The sequence below is a fragment of the Podarcis pityusensis genome, assembly GCF_964106645.2.
Source record: "Podarcis pityusensis genome assembly, chromosome: 10".
Lineage (NCBI taxonomy): Eukaryota > Metazoa > Chordata > Lepidosauria > Squamata > Lacertidae > Podarcis > Podarcis pityusensis.
The window spans coordinates 52,069,054-52,082,564 of NC_138035.1; the positions used below are offsets into that span (position 1 = coordinate 52,069,054).

General features: G+C 42.2%; 1 protein-coding gene across 3 annotated transcripts in view; it reads right to left on the reverse strand.

Moving 5' to 3' along the window:
• Positions 1-13,511, reverse strand: part of CNTN1 (contactin 1) — a 172,544-nt gene that overhangs the window by 66,570 nt on the left and 92,463 nt on the right. The gene's annotated exons all lie outside the window — the stretch shown is intronic.

A 13,511-nucleotide genomic window follows, 5' to 3' on the forward strand; every position in this document is an offset into this window, starting at 1 on the left:
ACTATGCTGTGTTCTGGATGGTGGAAAAGTCCAGCACAGGGGTAGGTATTGTTCACTTCCAAGCAAATGTCAAGTTCTGCTTGCCAAGCCAATTTCAGAACACCAGGACAGTTATCCAAACATTGTTGTTCCTTTTATGCTGGTGGCAAACTTCCTGTGTCATGAAAGCATCCAGGGGCAGCTCAGTTCCAACACATCACTGTGCCAAAACAGTTTGTCCCACTTACAGTAAGCAGTAGCAAACCAAGTCACACACGTCAGCTTCCTTTTCTGTTAAAGGTTTTGCCTTAGAAGTTCTATTTTCTACTTCCCTTTACCTGCACAAAAGACAGTTCCCCATCATAGACTTAGACATTTGTAGTTTCTCCATCCCAACCTAAAAAGTTTTTAAAACCTTTTAGGAAATATATGTGTGTTCAGTATCTTGAAACAAGATATGCAAGTCCCTATATGCAAACATGATTTATTTTCTTATTGTTTAATCAACCATTGGTCACAATAATAACACATATTTGTACAATATTTAATGAACTGATAAAAATCACAGGAAATGTAGAGAGGTAGCAGTTAAGATTGTTTAAAGGTAAAGGGACCCCTGACCATGAGGTCCAGTCACGAATGACTCTGGCGTTGGGGCGCTCATCTCGCTTTCCTGGCCGAGGGAGCCGGCGTACAGCTTCCGGGTCATGTGGCCAGCATGACTAAGCCGCTTCTGGTGAATCAGAACAGTGCACGGAAACGCCATTTACCTTCCCACCGGAGTGGTATCTATTTATCTACTTGCACTTTGACGTGCTTTCAAACTGCTAGGTTGGCAGGAGTAGGGACCAAGCAACGGGAGCTCAACCTGTCGCAGGGATTCAAACCACTGACCTTCTGATCAGCAAGCCCTAGGCTCTGTGGTTTAGACTACAGTGCCACCTGCTGTGTTTAGGGCCATTCAAAAGGTATTAATGTTGTGAAAATTAGCAACATAGGGTATCCTTATATGTATAATTAAAAATCAGATCAATGAAGAAAGAAAATTTGCAGTAATATCAACATATGATCGTTCATTCAAATATTATGTAAGTGAAAACCATTTCTTCTCAAATTTTTCTTGCTGTTCTTTTACCCTGATACAATTAATAGGATCCATTATTATTGCTCTAAGCCTTGTCCTTAAGTCATATATCCTGTGTAGAAATTATCCTTACCACAGTAAAGAGTAATCACTCTAGCCCATTTTAATGAACACTAAATAACCAAATATTGTTAGTAACAAACGTTCCAGTATCACAGGTTGAGGTAATAGCATAACTATGATATGGGTATTGCAAAATATAAAAAAAACAGCATTAATGTTGGGGGGGACGGGGACATTCTGAGAAAACACTGTTGACTTGTTCAAATGTAATGCTAAATCATAATTTAACACCATATGAATAAACCTGCTCGAGCCTTGGCATCAAGTGCACTGTAGTGTAACACTAACCTGTGTTTGCCATAGTGTCTGACAATAAGTCCTCTATTTCTCATTTTGTCTGAACTAGGACTTTCTGGTCTGATTGCTTAAACTGCAAAGGAAGGAGTAAAGGGACTTATGAAGCAGAGATGAGGACTACCATTTTATCATCTATTTGGGGCTGTGTCCTGGTCATGGATAAAATAAGGTGCTTTGATAGATGCATCAAGCCCCAGCATCATTCTTCAGAAATTTTCCATCAGTGGATTCTGACCAGGAACAATTGGGGACTGCCAGGATGGCATGCTTGGAATTCTCACTCGCTGGATCATCACCTTGTCATGGTGAGTGGGCTTGCACATTCCTATGACCCTTGTGAGTGAAGCTGTCGCGAGTATCGTACTCCCAGCAGGGTCACCCAATGCGGTAAAGTCAAAGGGGAGGAGCTAGACAAAGAATGTTCCAAGAAGTCCTCGACGGCAGAATAGGTGGAAGATAACCCACGGTATGTTACAACGGCTGTAACATACAAAGGCGGATGAAGTCAGCAGCAGATAATAATCTACCAGTCATTGTGATACTCATGCCATTGGAATAGAGCCTTACTGTGAAGACGGTGCATTGGTCAGCGTGCACTGACCTACACACATAAAACAAATTCAGGCACAGGTGTCTTTCAAAACTGCGACCCAAACCCAAAATCAAAAACGTGCCATGGCAATTGGCAAATGGTAACGGGGGCAGGACAGTGAAATCTGGAAGACCTTGTCATGAACTGGCACATAGGTGGTGGATACAGATTCAGTCGTTCTGACTCAAGGAATGAATTTTAACACAATAGTTGGGCAAGATTTGGATCTGTGGCCTGGGGCTATTGGGAAAGAAGAAATTGGCAACAGCAACCAGAACATAATCTTACTTTTCACTAGATGTGCAGCACACTACCTTGTTATTACCAACACACTCTTGACAAAATACAAATTTAAAACCTCATGTAGGCAGCCTCGGTCAAACCACTGGCATCTCTTAGACTATGTAATTGTCCAAGCTGAAGATCGCCATGATGTGCTCCTTACCAGAGCTATGACAAGTGGCAATGACTGCTGGACAGATCACTGATTAATATGTTCCAAGATGGCTATCAAGGTTAGACCTCAACAAAGGTTTCAAGGAACGAAACCAAGGTGCAAAATGAGCACTCAAGCCCTTCAAGATCCTATTAAGTGGGATGGCTTCCAAATGACTCTTAAGGACTATCTGCTTTTGGAGTTCCCTGATAACATCATGGAACACTGGACCTAGCTAAAAACATCCATTATTGCAGCCTCTGAACAAACTATTGGATACCAAACCAAGAAACACCAGGATGACAGTGAGATTGAATGCATTATCGACAAGAAAAGGAAGACCTTTCAGATCTGGCAAAGAGATAGAAACTGTGCCACTAAGAAGAAAACATATGCCAAAGCTAAGGCTGAGGTTCAAAGAAGAACCAGAGAACTAAAGAACACCTGGTGGATAAAAAAGCTCAAGAGATCCAGCACGTAGCCAACACTCATGATTCACAAAGTTTCTTTAAAGCCACAAAGATCATCTACAGGCCAATACCTCATGGCAAATGCCCCCTATGCTCAGCAGACAGTACCACACTTCTAAAAGATAAAAAAGCTATTGCACTGTGCTGGAAAGAACTTAACCAGTATCTCCTTAACTGTGACTCCCCTGTAGCTGCTGAGGTCCTCTCACAAATTCTGCAAAAACAAATTAGAGATGAGCTTGCAGTATCTCCAAATCTGGGAGAGTTGTGCACAGATATTAACCAAACGAAAAACACAAAGCCAGTGGACCTGATGGGATACCTGCTGAAGTCTTTGAAGTGGGTGGAATTGAATTTATACAACAACTTCACAAGCTCATCAAAAAAATCTGGGAGAGCGAGGAAATCCTAGCAGACTTTTGGGATGCCAAAATTATCAATATTTTTTAAAAAGGTGATAGAACAGATTGTGGAAACTATCGAAGCATCTCTTTATTAGCTGCGGCCGGCAACATTCTTGCAAGGATCTTAGCAAACCATCTCCTAACAATATCTAGGGGGACAGTGGGCCTGATTTTCACAACTCAACCCTCCATGATAATATGGCAGCAACAATCACAGATAACAATGGCTCTCAAAGTGAACCATTCACAGTGGGATCAGGTGTTAAACACAGTTGTCTTATCGCCCCAACTCTATTTATGATTTTCATTGCCATGATCCTACACTTTGTCAAAGGGAAACTCCCCTCCGGAGTAGAAATCATACATTGAACAGATGGAAAGCTCTTTAATCTGAGTAGGCTGAAAGCAAAGAGTAAGGTTACCGTAACTTCTGTCATAGAGCTTCAGTATGCTGATGACAACGTAGTGTGTGCACACTCAGAGGATGTCCTCCAAACCATCCTAAGTATCTTTGCAGAAGCTCAAAGTTTGGCCTATTGCTCAACATCCAAAAAACCAAAGTGCTGCACCAACAAATACAAAACAACCCCTCTGCAGTGCCACAAATCCAACTCAATGTTATAACATTGGAAATTGTCAATCACTTCTCATATCTGGCCTACCATAAAGGCCAACACTGATGCCAAAATCCAGCATCGCCTGAGCTCTGCGAGTGCAGCTTTCTCACAATTGAAGTGCAGAGCATTTGAGGACTGGGACATTAACAGGGAAACCAAAATGCTTGTTTACAAAGCTATTATACTACCACTTATAAATGCCATCTCCAACTCCTTGAAAGATTCCATCAGCAATGTCTCCAAAAAAATTTACACATCACTTGAAAAGATAGGCGAACTAATGCCAGTGTACTAGAAAAAGCAAAGATCACCAGTGTCAAAGCAATTATTCTTCAACATCAACTTTGATGGACTGGTCATGTTGTTCGGATGCCTGATTATCGTCTTCCAAAGCAACTACTCTATTCTGAACTTAAAAATGGAAAGCGTAATGCTAGTGGTCAACAAAAGAGGTTAAAGACTCTCTCAAGGCAAATCTAAAAAAATGTAGTATAAACACCGACAATTAGGAAACACTGGCCTGCAAGCGCTCCAACTGGAGAAGAGCCCTTACCAAAGCTGTCATGGGTTTTGAAGACGTTTGAACTCAGGACGTAAGGGAGAAAGGTGCTAAGAGGAAGGCACATTTGGCAAACCCTCACAGTGATCAATTCTAAGCCAGAAAACTATGTCCCCACTGTGGAAGGACATGTGGATCCAGAATTGGCCTCCAAAGTCACTTACAGACTCACTGTTAAGGTTGTGTTCATGGAAGACAATCTTACTTGGCTATGAGTGATCATAGAAGAAGAACAAGCAGCAGCTTGGAACTGCTTCAAGAGTGCTTGGAGCTTACAGATGAGGATTTGAATAAGATGACGTCAATGGCCTGGCAGATATTGCTCACAGTGAGAAATGTTTGCCTTTTGGAGATTAGGAGACAGTTGCTCCATCTGTTATTTTTCTTCTGCACATCTAAACAAAGTACAGTCCATTTACCAAACCTCCATTAACACTACATTCACACAGAACTTGTTAGTTTGGTATTGGTGTGTGTATTGCCCCAAAATCCATTTATAGTCCTTTGAATAATCTAGTCCCTTTTGGGGAATACTGCATTTATATTCAGAAGTGAAACTGCTCATAGCTTTATTTGCTCTACTTGCAGGCCTGGCCCCAAACATTTGGGAACCTGAGCTGAATCAGAAAATGGTGTCCCCTGTCCAGCAAAGAAAAAGGGGGGTGAGTGAAGATCTACATCAGAAACAAGGGGAAGGGAATCACATCAACCAACAGTTGAAGTGGGAATCAGAGGACATTGCAAGAAGGAAAGGGGCACACTCTGAATCACAATGGATGGGTGCAGAAGAGCACAGGAGACCTTAGAGTACAGTCCCCACCATTTCCTCCCCTAGAGTTGGGAGGAGACCAACAGTGCCTCCTATTTGACAAGAGATGGAGGGGGCAGGACTGCTGACGAGGTGGTAGATCCAGTCTCCAAGGAGTGCACCACAGCTATTGCTGCCACTACAGTGGCAGCAGCAGGTGATACATTCCTAGGAGGCCAGTACTTCCACCCTGTGGATTCTGCTGACCGAGGCAGTTGCCTCACCTTGTCTCATGTGTGGGCTGGCCCTGCCTTCTTGCACAGGGTAATAAAAGATCCCAAACTCAATTTTGGTGGAGTTATTTTTGACTAAGGAAGTGAAAGCAGGTATTTTATGAGATACAGTGGTACCTCAGGTTACAGACGCTGCTAACCCAGAAATAGTACCTCGGGTTAAGAACTTTGCTTCAGGATGAGAACAGAAATCGTGTGGCGGCGGTGCAGCGGCAGTGGGAGGCCCCATTAGCTAAAGTGGTACCTCAGGTTAACAACAGTTTCAGGTTAAGAATGGACCTCCAGAACGAATTAAGTTCTTAACCCGAGGTACCACTGTATTGGGAAGGCAATTTTAACAAATAGGGTGTTAGGGGAGGGGTAGTACCACTGGTGGGGGACAAGTCATGCTCCTTCTGGGGTAGTTTGTCCACCTTTGGTCCCCGCTCTGCATTCAGCTCTCACCTGTGGCTCCTAGATGCTGTCAGCAAGTGACAGTGACCACACCCCAGAAACAGTTTATACTGGTTGGCTAAACCAGGTGAGGGTAGCCAATGAGTCTCAAACCCTTGCTGGGTTAGGGACTTCCCTGCATACAAAGATGGGTTCTGGTGGGTTGAGTGGATGAGACCAATAGTGGGTCCAACAGTCAAGAAGACGGTTTCTGCATGTACTGTAGAGGGAATTGAGGGGCTAATGGGTTTTGTCAACCTGGGAAGGTAGCCCACCTAGGAGAAGGAAAATGCTGTTACTAAATCTCCACTGCCTTGTGAGATATGTTTTAAAAAGAAGGCTAAACCAAAGTGGAGTCCCTAACATGGTTTGATGGCACTTTTTATGACTTCTGGCAACTCCTGCAGCCCAACTGGTGCCAAATGTATTGCTCTGCTTTCCTTTTGACCACATCAGTGAGGCTAGGAGGGGAGTCTTGTTTGTCTGGGGAGCCCAGGACCTCTGTACACACTGCCCAAGCTTGCGCCCCAGGGAGGTGCCAGGTGCTGCTAACACAGCAGTTTGATTTCACCCCTGGAGGCACACTCCATTGTGTCTTAAGATGCCAACAACAAATGTTAACAAAGCCAAAAAGAGAAAGCATTCCAACTACACTGAACCTGATGTAACCATTTAGAAAGGACACAAGCCCTGTTCATGCAATCACATGAGAGACAAAGCAAGTACCCACTCATTGGCCTGCTCCTACCTGCTCTTCATGCATTTTAAGTGGATGAGCCAAGAGGAAGCCATTGAGCAGGACCTCATTCTCCCATTAAGTGATTGTAATCACATGAGGGGCTAATACCTAAATAGGGGTACACTGCCTGTGTCATCCATAATATGACTGAATGAAAGAACAACTGTACTATATTCTGTACAGTATAGTACAGAATCTAACTCTAATAAGATTAAAACTAGCTTAAAGTTTGAATATGACAGAAAATCGGTCTGGAGATTAACCATGAGTATTTTAATATCACAGCAGTATAAAATGGGAGGGTTTTTTTAAAGAAGCCATTATAAAATGGCACTGATCTGTAACACTTCAAGACCATGATTTGAGAATGCATGCATTAAAAGATGGAAGGAGATTCAATATACATTTCTCAAGCTTGAGATCTTTTAAGCTGCATTTCCCTGCCATGATTTAAATATATATATACACACACACACACACACACACACACACACATACATATATTGCCACTATTCAGAAAGCTGCTGCTAACACTATTCCCACCGATGCTATTATCTGCAGGTTGGTTGAGATCTGCAACATTTATAAAGGCAGAGCTTTGAAGTCTGAGCACTGGCAGCTCCTAGCTCTACCTCCTGAGATATGTCTAGAAATATGTCTTGAAGCAAGTTTACTACGAACATTTCTTCCTTTTATACTGGGAGTAGTTCTTGATATCACTGGCTACCATAGGGAACCAGAGAGGGGAGCTGGAAATGTGCCCACTCCAGACCACAAGACGAAACCTAGTTTTTGGAGGAGGAAAACAAGAAAAAAAATATTCTGAATCTCAGAAGCCAGAACAGCAAGAGGGATCGCTGTGCAGTGAAAGCAGCAATCCCTCTTGCTGTTCTGGCTTCTGTGATAGCTGTGCAGCCTGCATTCGCTCCATAAGACGCAGACACATTTCCCCTTACTTTTTAGGAGGGAAAAAGTGAGTCTTATAGAGCAAAAAATACGGTAAACAGCTCTTTCAGAATGCACTGTTCTCCTTTAATTTTGTTTAAATTAAAAAATATATAAAATCACCAGGCAACTGTGCATTACTAAAACTGTTTGGTTGGCATGACACACCATGCCAAGGAAAATCCCTCTCAACTTGTAGGTGATTCATGTGGCAAATATGAACACATGAACCTGTCTTATGTGCAGACAAAGTATATCTAGGCCAGTACTGTCAACTCTGGTTGGCAGTGGCAGCAGCTTACCAACGACTCCAGATATTTTTCCTAGTCATAAATCCTAGGAGTAGTTCCAGGTTTAAAGCAGCCCTATGCCCTCCACAGGCCCCCCTCCAGCACTGTTGTCCCTCCCCAGCTGAGAGCAAGCAGCTCCAAGTCACCATTTAAAAATTCCTGTCCAAAATAGTGGTGCCATTTTAGTGTCTCACAATGCCCCAGCATGGGCTGCTTAAGGCATGGGGGTGCATTACAATGGCATCTTATAATGAACCTAGAATATGTGTCAACAAGGGTAAGCCCTGTTGGGGTTCTAGCAGCTGCCCAAGGGTGGCAGATCAAGTGCAAGTTTTACGCATTAGCTAGAAGAATTAAAATCTATTAAATAAGTAAAGATACTAAGGCAGTTGATGTTGGTATCTGCACTCCTCTTGCTAACCTGGAACTGTTATGCCAGAGATTGGACCAAGAACCTTCTCCATGCAGAGCCTATATCCTACTTGTCAGCTGTAGCTCTGCATGCATGTTTTGGGACAAATGGAATATCTCCAATTTTTCATGTATCCACTTGGGTGAAGTTAGGTGGAAAATGTAATTTTTCCATTCAGAGCTCCAGATATTAACCTAATGATAAATATACCGCTTCAAATATATATATTGGCCCTAGCAATGTTTCAGGGATTTTGGAAACATGCTGTTTTCTGAAACCAATGCTGTTGATCAACTGCTAAATAAATCATATTAATCTTACCACTCATCAACTGCATCCCCAGAATTGCAGAGAAGTCCTTGATCTCTTAAAAGTCTTGTTTACTTCAGTAGAAACAACTGGTGTTTATGGAATACTATCAGGATTCTGTTTACCATAACAATGCAGAGCAATCTGAGTGAGAAGATTAGCTCCTTAATAATATCTCTGGAATTATAGCATCTACTTTAAGAAACTAAATGGTAGAAAAAATAGGCTGATATAGAAAGAAAGTTATCAGATATTATTTATGTTTTTATATTTTGTGTAAATAAAATATAAATGAACTACAGTAGGGATATCCTGCCACAAAATTATTTGTGATGCACAGAAACCACTTTTAAATTATGAAAGATGCACGAAAACTCATATCATCTCAGCTTCCTTTTTATTATATTGTGTAATCATAATTGAAAGCATAATGATTATTTGCTCTGCACTTGTTTATGAACTACTGCTACTCAAATTACATTCTCAAAAAAATAATAATCAACAAATATGCTCCTCAAAAATAGAAAGCATTATGGAAGAAAATAATGTTTTCTGTTTCAATTAGATCAGGCTTCCTCAACCTCAGTCCTCCAGATGTTTTTGGCCTACAACTCCCATGATCCCTAGCTAGCAGGACCAGTGGTCAGGGATGATGGGAATTGTAGTCTCAAAACATCTGGAGGGCCGAGGTTGAGGAAGCCTGAATTAGATATTCCTTTAGCATTTAATTATGCAAAGCAAAGCAATGGAATGTCAGGATCCCTTCCAGTTCTTTTTGTTATAAAATGGCTCAGCTTATCTGTTAGCAAACTGTTCTACTCTGGCCTGTGCTTTTGCAACACTTTAGGATTACATTTGTTAAACTATGGAGAGTTTTGTAGGGGATCCTGCCTAGGGCAGAGGACTGGACTTAATGGCTTTCTGGACCGGAGTGCACTGTTTGCTTAGTCCATTTGACTTCCAGAATATAAAGACAACTATATGCTTTAAGCATGTTTTGAATCCAGTCAGTGGAGTGTACAAATTATCCTTGCAAGTCTGAAAAGCAAAGATGCAACAAAAAGAGCAATGACTGCAGAGCATTGTCCCAGGATAGTCCTTATGTAAACTTAGTGGCCACTGGATGTCACTGTAGCAAAGAAAGTATGCTTCAACACACACACACTTACTAGGCTGAAAAGATTCAAATAGCAAAGTTCCTGCTTTACTGTATTTCTTAAAAGTGTGGGGGGGGGAGATGTTCTAAGTTTCACCTTCGGATGCAATTTTTAAAAGAATTTTTCGTTCATATTTCCCATTTCCTCTCCCTTTGGGCACTGGAGGCAGGGGAAATTGGTTTCAAAGGAGAAAATTGGTGGGGTTTCAGTATGGTTAATATTGCCATCTCAAATTGGCTGTAGATTATTTATTACCTTCCACACATATGTCTCAAGGGGTGTATAAGATACAACACATTAAAATAGCACAGAAAACAACAACAACAAACTGAAATCCAAGTGCTGTAAGACTAAGAACAGTGCCAATCTATTGGGTCTAAAATAGAAATAAGAAGCTATATTACAATTGCAACTGTAGATTTAATATTGTTTTCTGAATTCTCTTTGCCCAATAAGTAATTCTAATCTAAAGCATTCAAAGTACTGAGGTGAATTTATGTTCTAGTGCACAACAAGTTGGAAAATAGGGGTGTTGGGTTCCTATTGAGGATATTCGGTGAGCTAACATGACAGTGATGTGGGTTTGGGAATAGAGTGATAATTTGGTGATATTATGGCAGCGGATGAAGCTGTATTGTAACTTTTGAATAAATGCTCTTTTAAAAAAGAAAGAAAAGAAAATAGGGGTGTCAGAAGTACTTAAATACCAACAACAGCTACTTTGTAGTTATAGATAATTCAGGACTTTGTGATGGTCCACAAGGTGGTCCATAAACAGCAAACCTCTAAGGTAGGGAGACAGATACTTCTCCCAACTGACAGTACCTTTTTTCATTTTTGTGTGTGTGATGTGGAAAAAAAATAATTTCTTTGTTAAGCACAATATCATGTCCATTCACTTCACGTTGTACAGCATGTGCTAGACAGAGCGGTAGAGAGAAGTACAATGCAAGGGCAAAACGTTAATATTTATCCGTAAGGCTATAATGCTATTTTGTAATCATACTTGCAAGCGGATAAGCTATTCGTCATATTTGTGACATAATGTACGTTAAATAACCAGAGATTAAAATCCAGGATATTTTGGTAAATTTGTTCCTTGACCCTTATAATGCATTTAGTAACAGTAAACACTATATCAAAAGACAACTACATTTCACTGTCTTTAAACTTCACAATTTAAAGATGAGGCCACAAGCTTCGCTTTACATTAACCTGTGAATAACACTATTTCATTTGTATTGATGGACCTAAAAGGTTGTAGAAACTGAGAATCTGAGTTACAGTTCTGTGCACTGTAACTGGAAGTTGAGTCTCGGTGCAATCAGTGTGATGTAAAGCAAGTGTGTTCATGGTCAGTGTGCTACTTACAATTTACAGCAGGGATGGGGAACTCCTGGAAGTTGTGATTTTAACTCCCATCAGCCCCAGCTACCATGACCAATGGTCACGTATGATCAGCGGCGTAGCGTGGGTTGTCAGCACCCGGGGCAAGGCAAGTAATTTGCACCCCCTAACCCGGGGCAAGGCAAGTAATTTGCGCCCCCTAACCCCTAACCTGCCGCCGCTGCCAGCTTCTTCTTGCTGCTGCCTGGGCTGGTCTGGTGTGGTTCTCTCCCGCGCTCAGCGCTGCGCTGGGCGGCTGCTGCACTGTCCCTCCCCCAGATAGTCCCTCGCTCTCTCTCCGCACCGCACGCCTGGCACCCACCCCCTCCACAGTGGGCGGCGACCCAGTGGCTCGGATCGGATTCGCACAGCCAGCACTGCAGTGAGAGAGAGTGAGTGAGCCAGGTAGGGGCAGAGAGCTGCGAGTGCGAGTGCGCCCCCCCCCAGATGTTGCGCCCGGTGCGGCCGGCCCCCCTGCACCCCCCACGCTACGCCACTGCGTATGATGGGCACTATAGTCCAGCAATACCTGGGGGAAGTGTTATTTTTCTAGAAAAAGAGGTGCAAGAACTCACCATTAATGTCTCCCTTGTTTTCTTATAATGGCAATGGCACCCACCTGAGAGGTGCTGGAACTGAGTTCCAGTGAGTTCTGGCTGAAAAAAGCTCTATCATAATTCTCCCATCCCTAATGTACAGACAGGCAGTTCTATGTGGGGTTCAGTGTTTCATGCTGCAAATTCAGTTAATAGTTTTATATCCCTCCCATCCTTGAATAAGGGCTTGCAACAATAGTATGCAAAAAAACTATCACTATAATAAATTGTTAGTATAGTGGTACCTTGGGTTAAGAACTTAATTTGTTCTGGAGGTCCATTCTTAACTTGAAACTGTTCTTAACCTGAGGTATCACTTTAGCTAATGGGGCCTCCCACTGTCGCCATGCTGCTACTGCACAATTTCTGTTCTCATCCTGAAGCAAAGTTCTTAACCCGAGGTACTATTTATGGGTTAGCGGAGATTGTAACCTGAAGCGTCTGTAACCTGAAGCATCTGTAACCCAAGGTACCACTGCAGTAGTAGTAGTAGTAGTAGACAACCGATGAGAGTTAGAAAATCATTGTAATAATGTGGTAAACAATAGTCATGTCTCATTTCCTTGAGGGTTCCGGAGAAATTATTTTGTCTCTCCTATGTTGCATTTTCCTGTTTGGAATGATCTTGCGGCCTGGTAGAGGGATTCAAGCACACAAACCTCTGGCCACTGGCAAGGAATCTAGTAAGGAAGCCTCTTGCATATGGTTAGGTCATATCAAGTCATGTGACAAGGCTTGGGAAAGCTTCTGTGCCAGGCTTGCTTTGTAACTCTGGGTGACAGAACAGAGTAAGCTTACTGCCATACGTTGACAAAACTGACAGCTTCGCTTTGTGTTCCAGTTTTGCTTTACCTTCCTGACACCTTACCAACTTGGTAGATTTTCTTACTCATAGCTGAAATTTTAAAATGCAGTACATGTCAATTGTCTGCCTTCCAGTTGCTAATGCAGCAAATCACAAGAGACACTATCTGAGCAATTACCAGCACCTATTTACAGTGGTACTTCGGGTTAAGAACTTAATTTGTTCTGGAGGTCCGTTCTTAACCTGCAACTGTTCTTAACCCGAGGTACCACTTTAGCTAATGGGGCCTCCCGCTGCCGCCACACAATTTCTGTTCTCATCCTGAAGCAAAGTTCTTAACCTGAGGTACTATTTCTGGGTTAGCGGAGTCTGTAACCTGAAGCATCTGTAACCTGAAGCGTCTGTAACCCGAGGTACCACTGTATAGTCATATGAAATTGTAAAAAAAAGCAATGAAGAAATGGTGGTGCTTCAACCACAAGTATATATAGAAATCCCCACTTTGTTCACAATGGGACCTTTTGCAGACATGACATCTTGAAGCCATCTCTACAACACTGAACCCCTGAGTCAGATTTACAAAACAGAAAAGTACTATCCAAAACATTATCCTTCAGATTGCACTTTTGTGTTAGCTACCAGGCTGCATGCAAAAACTCCATTAAGTACAAAGTGGCAAGATAAAAGTTTCTTCACAATGAGTACACACAGTGAAGTGATCGCATCAACTGATGAAACGAAGATTTGGTCCTTTACAGTGTCAGGATGAGAGACCACCACGAAAAGATATGCAAGTTGTTCTGTACCTGCCAGAGGAGAGTATGGTATACTATAACAA